Below are 7,906 nucleotides of genomic sequence, written 5' to 3'. Positions count from 1 at the left end.
ATGAAACGGTCTTAAAAATAGGAGGGGCATGAAGCGTTGTTGGAAAACATGAAGAGACTGAAAAGGTTTGAAAAATATGAAGAGCTTCAAAAGGTGTCAAAAATATGAGGAGCATGAAACGGTCTGAAAAATAGTAGGAACATGAATCGGTATTCAAAAACATGAAGAGCCTGAAAAGGTGTGAAAAATATTAAGAGCTTCAAAACCTATCAAAAATATGAGGAACATGAAACGGTCTGAAAAATAGGAGGAGCATGAAGCGGTGTTGAAAAACATGAAGAGCATGAAAAGGTGTGAAAAATATGAAGAGCTTCAAAATGTGTCAAAAATATAAGGAGCATGAAACGTTCTGAAAAATATGAGGAGCAGGAAAGGGTTTTCAAAAACATGAAGAGCCTGAAATGGTGTGAAAAATATGAAGAGCTTCAAAAGGTGTCAAAAATATGAGGAGTATGAAACGGTCTGAAAAATAGGAGGAGCATGAATCGGTCTGAAAAATAGGAGGAGCATGAAGCGGTGTTGAAAAACATGAAGAGCCTGAAAAAGTGTAAAAATATGAAGAGCTTCAAAGGTGTCAAAAATATGAGTAGCATGAAACTGTCTGAAAAATAGGAGGAGCATGAATCGGTGTTGAAAAACATGAAGAGCCTGAAAAGGGGTGAAAAATATGAAGAGCTTCAAAACGTGTCCAAAATATGAGGAGCCTGAAACGGTCTGAAAAATAGGAGGAGCATGAAGCTGTGTTGAAAAACATGAAGAGCATGAAAACGTGTGAAAAATATGAAGAGCTTCAAAAGGTGTCAAAATATGAGGAGCATGAAACGGTCTGAAAAATAGGAGGAGCATGAAGCCATGTTCAAAAACATGAAGAGCCTGAAAAGGTGTGAAAAATATGAAGAGCTTCAAAAGGTGTCAAAAATATGAGGAGCATGAAAAGATCTGAAAAATAAGAGGAGCATGAAGCCGTGTTCAAAAACATGAAGAGCCTAAAAAGTTGTGAAAAATATGAAGAGCTTCAAATAGTGTCAAAAATATGAGGAGCATGAAACGGTCTGAAAAATAGGAGGAGCATGAAGCAGTGTTCAAAAACATGAATAGCCTGAAAAGGTGTGAAATATATGAAGAGCTTCAAAAGGCTTCAAAAATAAGAGAAGCATGAAACGGTCTGAAATAATGGAGGAGCATTAAATGGTGTTCAAAAACATGAAGAGCCTGAAAAGGGGTGAAATATATGAAGAGCTTCAAATGGTGTCAAAAATATGAGGAGTTTGAAACTGTCTGAAAAATATGAGGAGCATGAAATGGTGTTCAAAAACATGAAGAGCCTGAAAAGGTGTAAAAAATATGAAGAGCTTGAAAAGGTGTCAAAAATATGAGAAGCATGAAAAGGTCTGAAAAATATGAGGAGCATGAAGCCGTGTTCAAAAACATGAAGTGCCTGAAAAGGTGTGAAATATATGAAGAGCTTCAAAAAGCGTCAAAAATATGAGGAGCATGAAACGGTCTGAAAAATAGGAGGAGCATTATGCAGTGTTCAACAACATGAAGAGCCTGAAAAGGTGGAAAAATATGATGAGTTTCAAAAGGTTTCCGAATTATGACGAGCATGGAACGGTCTGAAATAATGGAGGAGCATTAAATGGTGTTCAAAAACATGAAGAGCCTGAAAAGATGTGAAATATATGAAGAGATTCAAATGGTGTCAAAAATATGAGGACTTTGAAACTGTCTGAAAAATAGGAGGAGCATGAAGCCGTGTTCAAAAACATGAAGAGCCTGAAAAGGTGTTAAAAATATGAAGAGCTTCAAAAGGTATAAAAAATATGAGGAGCTTGATTAGGAGTTCAAAAACATGAAGAGCCTGAAAAGGTGTGAAGAAAATGAAGAGCTTCAAAAGGTGTGAAAAATATGAAGAGCTTCAAAAGGTTTCAAATATTGAGGAGCATGAAACGGTCTGAAAAATAGGAGGAGCATGAAACGGAATTCAAAAACATGAAGAGCCTGAAATGGTGTGAAAAACATGAAGAGCTTCAAAAGGTGTCAAAAATATGAGGAGCATGAAACGGGCTGAATAATATGAGGAGCAAGAAACGGTGTTCAGAAACATGAAGAGCCTGAAAAGGTGTGAAAAATATGAAGAGCTTAAAAAGGTGTCAAAAATATGAGGAGCATGAAACAGTCTGGAAAATAGGAGGAGTGTGAAGTGGTGTTCAAAAACATGAAGATCCTGAAAAGGTGTGAAAAATATGAAGAGCTTAAAAAGGTGGCAAAAATCTGAGGAGCATGAAAAGGTCTGAAGAATAGGAGGAGCATGAAGCGGTGCTGAAAAACGTGAAGAACCTGGACAGGTTTGAAATATATGAAGAGTTTAAAAGGTGTCAAAAATATGAGGAGCATGAAACAGTCTGAAAAATAGGAGGAGCATGGAGCGGTGTTGAAAAACATGAGGAGCATGCAAAGGAGTGAAAAATATGACGAGCTTCAAAACATGTCAAAAATATGAGGAGCATGAAAAGGCCTAAGAAATAGGAGGAGCATGAAGCAGTGTTGAAAAACATGAACAGCATGAAAACTTGTGAAAAATATGAAGAGCTTCAAAAGGTGTCAAATATATGAGGAGCATGAATCGGTCTTCAAATTAGGAGGAGCATGAAGCCGTGTTCAAAAACATGAAGAGCCTGAAAAGGTGTGAGTAACATGAAGAGATTCAAAAGGTGTCAAAAATATGAGGAGCAAGAAACGGTCTGAAAAATAGGAGGAGCATGAAGCACTGTTGAAAAACATAAAGCCTGAAATGGTGTGAAAAATAGGAAGAGCTTCAAAAGGTGTGAAAAATATGAGGAGCATGAAACGGTCTGAAAAAGAGGAGGAGCATGAGGTGGTGTTGAAAACATGAAGAGCCTGAAAAGTTGTGAGAAACATGAAGAGATTCAAAAGGTGTCAAAAATATGAGGAGCATGAAACGGTCTGAAAAATAGGAGGAGGATGTAGCAGTGTTCAAAAATATTAAGAGCCTGAAAAGGTGTGAAAAATATGAAGAGCTTCAAAAGCCATCAAAAATATGAGGGGCATGTAACGGTCTGAAAATTAGGAGGAGCATGAAGCCGTGTTCAAAAATATGAAGACCCTTAAAAGGTGTGAAAAATATGAAGAGCTTCAAAAGGTGTCAAAAATATGAGGAGCATGAAACGGTCTGAAAAAGAGGAGGAGCATGAGGTGGTGTTGAAAACATGAAGAGCCTGAAAAGTTGTGAGAAACATGAAGAGATTCAAAAGGTGTCAAAAATATGAGGAGCAAGAAACGGTCTGAAAAATAGGAGGAGCATGAAGCACTGTTGAAAAACATGAAGCCTGAAATGGTGTGAAAAATAGGAAGAGCTTCAAAAGGTGTGAAAAATATGAGGAGCATGAAGCGCTCTGAAAATTAGGAGGAGCATGAAGCCATGTTCAAAAACATGAAGAGCCTGAAAAGGTGTGAAAAATATGAAGAGCTTCAAAAGTTGTGAAAAATATGAGCAGCATGAAACGGTCTGAAAAATAGGAGGAGGATGTAGCAGTGTTCAAAAATATTAAGAGCCTGAAAAGGTGTGAAAAATATGAAGAGCTTCAAAAGGTGTCAAATATGAGGAGCATGAAACGGTCTGAAAAATAGGAGGAGCATGAAGCCATGTTCAAAAACATGAAGAGCCTGAAAAGGTGTGAAAAATATGAAGAGCTTCAAAAGGTGTCAAAAATATGAGGAGCATGAAAAGATCTGAAAAATAAGAGGAGCATGAAGCCGTGTTCAAAAACATGAAGAGCCTAAAAAGTTGTGAAAAATATGAAGAGCTTCAAATAGTGTCAAAAATATGAGGAGCATGATACGGTCTGAAAAATAGGAGGAGCATGAAGCAGTGTTCAAAAACATGAAGAGCCTGAAAAGGTGTGAAAAATATGAAGAGCTTCAAAAGGCTTCAAAAATAAGAGAAGCATGAAACGGTCTGAAATAATGGAGGAGCATTAAATGGTGTTCAAAAACATGAAGAGCCTGAAAAGGGGTGAAATATATGAAGAGCTTCAAATGGTGTCAAAAATATGAGGACTTTGAAACTGTCTGAAAAATAGGAGGAGCATGAAAAGGTGTTCAAAAACATGAAGAGCCTGAAAAGGTGTTAAAAATATGAAGAGCTTCAAAAGGTATAAAAAATATGAGGAGCATGAAAAGGTCTGAAAAATAGGAGGAGCATGAAGCCGTGTTCAAAAGCATGAAGAGCCTGAAAAGGTGTGAAATATATGAAGAGCTTCAAAAGGCGTCAAAAATATGAGGAGCATGAAACGGTCTGAAAAATAGGAGGAGCATGATGCAGTGTTCAACAACATGAAGAGCCTGAAAAGGTGGGAAAAATATGAAGAGTTTCAAAAGGCTTCAGAATTATGAGGAGCATGGAACGATCTGAAATAATGGAGGAGCATTAAATGGTGTTCAAAAACATGAAGAGCCTGAAAAGATGTGAAATATATGAAGAGATTCAAATGGTGTCAAAAATATGAGGACATTGAAACTGTCTGAAAAATAGGAGGAGCATGAAAAGGTGTTCAAAAACATGAAGAGCCTGAAAAGGTGTTAAAAATATGAAGAGCTTCAAAAGGTATAAAAAATATGAGGAGCTTGATTAGGAGTTCAAAAACATGAAGAGCCTGAAAAGGTGTGAAGAAAATGAAGAGCTTCAAAAGGTGTGAAAAATATGAAGAGCTTCAAAAGGTTTCAAATATTGAGGAGCATGAAACTGTCTGAAAAATAGGAGGACCATGAAAGGTGGTGAAAAACATGAAGAGCCTGAAAAGGTGTGAAGAAAATGAAGAGCTTCAAAAGGTGTCAAAAATATGAAGAGCTTCAAAAGGTGTCAAAAATATGAGGAGCATGAAACGGTCTGAAAAAGAGGAGGAGCATGAGGTGGTGTTGAAAAACATGAAGAGCCTGAAAAGGTGTGAGAAACATGAAGAGATTCAAAAGGTGTCAAAAATATGAGGAGCAAGAAACGGTCTGAAAAATAGGAGGAGCATGAAGCACTGTTGAAAAACATGAAGCCTGAAATGGTGTGAAAAATAGGAAGAGCTTCAAAAGGTGTGAAAAATATTAGGAGCATGAAGCGCTCTGAAAATTAGGAGGAGCATGAAGCCGTGTTCAAAAACATGAAGACCCTTAAAAGGTGTGAAAAATATGAAGAGCTTCAAAAGGTGTCAAGTATGAGGAGCATGAAACGGTCTGAAAAATAGGAGGAGCATGAAGCCATGTTCAAAAACATGAAGAGCCTGAAAAGGTGTGAAAAATATGAAGAGCTTCAAAAGGTGTCAAAAATATGAGGAGCATGAAAAGATCTGAAAAATAAGAGGAGCATGAAGCCGTGTTCAAAAACATGAAGAGCCTAAAAAGGTGTGAAAAATATGAAGAGCTTCAAATAGGGTCAAAAATATGAGGAGCATGAAACGGTCTGAAAAATAGGAGGAGCATGAAGTCGTGTTCAAAAACATGAAGAGCCTGAAAAGATGTGAAATATATGAAGAGATTCAAATGGTGTCAAAAATATGAGGACTTTGAAACTGTCTGAAAAATAGGAGGAGCATGAAAAGTTGTTCAAAAATATGAAGAGCCTGAAAAGGTGTTAAAAATATGAAGAGCTTCAAAAGGTATAAAAAATATGAGGAGCTTGATTAGGAGTTCAAAAACATGAAGAGCCTGAAAAGGTGTGAACAATATGAAGAGCTTCAAAAGGTGTGAAAAATATGAAGAGCTTCAAAAGGTTTCAAATATTGAGGAGCATGAAACTGTCTGAAAAATAGGAGGACCATGAAAGTTGTTGAAAAACATGAAGAGACTGAAAAGGTGTGAAAAATATGAAGAGCTTCAAAAGGTGTCAAAAATATGAGGAGCATGAAACAGTCTGGAAAATAGGAGGAGCATGAGGTGGTGTTGAAAAACATGAAGAGCCTGAAAAGGTGTGAGCAACATGAAGAGATTCAAAAGGTGTCAAAAATCAGAGGAGCATGAAAAGGTCTGAAGAATAGGAGGAGCATGAAGCGGTGCTGAAAAACGTGAAGAACCTGGACAGGTTTGAAATATATGAAGAGTTTAAAAGGTGTGAAAAATATGAGGAGCATGAAACTGTCTGAAAAATCGGAGGAGCATGGAGCGGTGTTGAAAAACATGAGGAGCCTGCAAAGGCATGAAAAATATGACGAGCTTCAAAACGTGTCAAAAATATGAGGAGCATGAAAAGGCCTAAGAAATAGGAGGAGCATGAAGCAGTGTTGAAAAACATGAACAGCATGAAAAGGTGTGAAAAATATGAAGAGCTTCAAAAGTTGTCAAAATATGAGGAGCATGAAACGGTCTGAAAAATAGGAGGAGCATGAAGTGGCCTTGAAAAACATGTAGAGCCTGAAAAGTTGTGAAAAATATGAAGAGCTTCACAAGGTGTGAAAAATAGGAGGAGCATGAAGCGGTGTTGAAAAACATGCAGAGCCTGAAAAGGTGTGAAAAGTATGAAGAGCTTCAAAAGGTGTCAAAATATGAGGAGCATGAAACGGTCTGAAAAATAGGAGCATGAAGCGGTGTTGAAAAACATGAAGAGCCTGAAATGGTGTGAAAAACATGAAGAGCTTCAAAAGGTGTCAAAAATATGAGGAGCATGAAACGGGCTGAATAATATGAGGAGCAAGAAACGGTGTTCAGAAACATGAAGAGTCTGAAAATGTGTGAAAAATATGAAGAGCTTAAAAAGGTGTCAAAAATATGAGGAGCATGAAACAGTCTGGAAAATAGGAGGAGTGTGAAGTGGTTTTCAAAAACATGAAGATCCTGAAAAGGTGTGAAAAATATGAAGAGTTTAAAAAGGTGTCAAAAATCTGAGGAGCATGAAAAGGTCTGAAGAATAGGAGGAGCATGAAGCGGTGCTGAAAAACATGAAGAACCTGACAGGTTTGAAATATATGAAGAGTTTAAAAGGTGTGAAAAATATGAGGAGCATGAAACTGTCTGAAAAATAGGAGGAGCATGGAGCGGTGTTGAAAAACATGAGGAGCCTGCAAAGGAGTGAAAAATATGACGAGCTTCAAAACGTGTCAAAAATATGAGGAGCATGAAAAGGTCTAAGAAATAGGAGGAGCATGAAGCAGTGTTGAAAAACATGAACAGCATGAAAAGGTGTGAAAAATATGAAGAGCTTCAAAAGGTGTCAAATATATGAGGAGCATGAATCGGTCTTCAAATTAGGAGGAGCATGAAACGGTGTTTAATAACATGAAGAGCCTGGAAAGGTGTGAAAAATATGAAGAGCTTCAAAAGGTGTCAAAAATATGAGGAGCATGAAACGGTCTTAAAAATAGGAGGGGCATGAAGCGTTGTTGGAAAACATGAAGAGACTGAAAAGGTTTGAAAAATATGAAGAGCTTCAAAAGGTGTCAAAAATATGAGGAGCATGAAACGGTCTGAAAAATAGTAGGAACATGAATCGGTATTCAAAAACATGAAGAGCCTGAAAAGGTGTGAAAAATATTAAGAGCTTCAAAACCTATCAAAAATATGAGGAACATGAAACGGTCTGAAAAATAGGAGGAGCATGAAGCGGTGTTGAAAAACATGAAGAGCATGAAAAGGTGTGAAAAATATGAAGAGCTTCAAAATGTGTCAAAAATATAAGGAGCATGAAACGTTCTGAAAAATATGAGGAGCAAGAAAGGGTTTTCAAAAACATGAAGAGCCTGAAATGGTGTGAAAAATATGAAGAGCTTCAAAAGGTGTCAAAAATATGAGGAGCATGAAACGGTCTGAAAAATAGGAGGAGCATGAATCGGTCTGAAAAATAGGAGGAGCATGAAGCGGTGTTGAAAAACATGAAGAGCCTGAAAAAGTGTGAAAAATATGAAGA

The sequence above is a fragment of the Dama dama genome, unplaced genomic scaffold (assembly GCF_033118175.1).
Source record: "Dama dama isolate Ldn47 unplaced genomic scaffold, ASM3311817v1 ptg000088l, whole genome shotgun sequence".
In the NCBI taxonomy this organism is placed as follows: Eukaryota; Metazoa; Chordata; class Mammalia; order Artiodactyla; family Cervidae; genus Dama; species Dama dama.
The sequence above is the reverse complement of the archived record's forward strand: the minus strand, read 5'-3'. Positions refer to the sequence as shown.